Source organism: Microcebus murinus, chromosome 1, assembly GCF_040939455.1.
Source record: "Microcebus murinus isolate Inina chromosome 1, M.murinus_Inina_mat1.0, whole genome shotgun sequence".
NCBI classification, from domain to species: Eukaryota; Metazoa; Chordata; class Mammalia; order Primates; family Cheirogaleidae; genus Microcebus; species Microcebus murinus.
The window spans coordinates 70,615,296-70,616,690 of record NC_134104.1 but is presented as its reverse complement, the minus strand read 5'-3'; the positions used below and the strand labels follow the sequence as shown (position 1 = coordinate 70,616,690).

The following is a 1,395-nucleotide window of genomic DNA, read 5'->3' as shown; positions in this document are numbered from 1 at the left end:
CGGGAATTGAACCTCCTTGGCTAGGCCTCCTGCAGCCAACAGACCTTGGAATCTGTGCTGTCCAGGACCCTCTCCTGGAGAAAAATGAGACCTTCAGACTCTGATGCATGAGATGTCATGCCGTTACCAAAACTGTAGCATCCTTAAACAAGGTCCCCTGTTTGAATGACCCTATTTATAAAATTAATTTTTCAAACAGGAAAGTAAATCCATAGACAGTGGAAACTGCCCTAAGAAAAGCAATGACCCGTGCTCGCTTCGGCAGCACATATACTAAAATTGGAACGCTACAGAGAAGATTAGCATGGCCCCTGCGCAAGGATGACATGCAAATTTGTGAAGAATTCCATGATTAAATTTTAAAATTAAAAGATTTTTAATAAAAAAACAGAAAAGCAAGAACCAAACAAATACTATGCCAGTCATTCTGATGGGAAGAAAATCATTCTAGTCTTAGCAGTCTTGGCAAAGTCTCAACATTTCATATCCACTTTTGGGATATTCTTAGACCCCAGGAAGTCAATAGACCCCACGATAAGAACCTTGAGATATATATGTGTGTGTGTGTATATGTGTGTGTGTGTGTGTCTGTCTATGTATCTATCTATCTATAAAACTGAAGGTCAGGATTTTACTTCTTGAAGAAAAAACATCTGGATAAATGACTAAATTTTCCACTTAAGAAATGATATCTTGGCTGGGCGCGGTGGCTCACTCCTGTAATCCTAGCACTCTGGGAGGCCGATGTGGGTAGATTGCTTGAGCTCAGGAGTTCGAGACCACCCTGAGCAAGAGCAAGACCCCATCTCTACTAAAAATAGAAAGGAATTAATTGGCCAACTAAAAATATATAGAAAAAATTAGCCAGTCATGGTGGCACATGCCTGTAGTCCCAGCTACTCGGGAGACTGAGGCAGGAGGAGTTTGAGGTTGCTGTGAGCTAGGCTGATGCCATGGCACTCTAGCCAGGGCAACAGAGTGAGACTCTATCTCAAAAAAAGAAAGAAATGATGTCTTGATATCACCACAGCTCAGATGGAATGATGAACTACCCAACCACAACATCCCAGGCACTCATAAACAAGAGGCTAAGGGTACATGACAGCCTCTCCATCAGCCCGTGAAGCTGCTTATGATGTTAAAGTGTTGTCCAAGATCAGAGATGGCCAAATACCAGCTAAATTTAAAAGAAGTCAGAAAACTACTACCAAGTACAGCAGAGATATGCAAACCTTTTAGGGTTACTTTATTCACCAACCTCAGATGACAAGGGGAAGAATACCTGAAGAAAATTTTCAGGTTGTTTAAAATCTTTTTCTACCAGTAAGATTGTTTTTTTGTTTGTTTGTTTGAGACAGAGTAGCTGGGACTACAGGCATGCACCACCACGCCTGG

The 1,395-nt window shown here is 41.6% G+C and overlaps 1 non-coding gene across 1 annotated transcript; it reads left to right on the top strand.

The window, feature by feature from the left end:
- The first annotated feature begins 249 nt into the window (after window positions 1–249).
- Window positions 250–356, top strand: LOC142874918 (U6 spliceosomal RNA). Its single transcript, XR_012922498.1, has one exon. It is a non-coding gene; the product is annotated as a U6 spliceosomal RNA (small nuclear RNA).
- The last annotated feature ends 1,039 nt before the right edge of the window (window positions 357–1,395 follow it).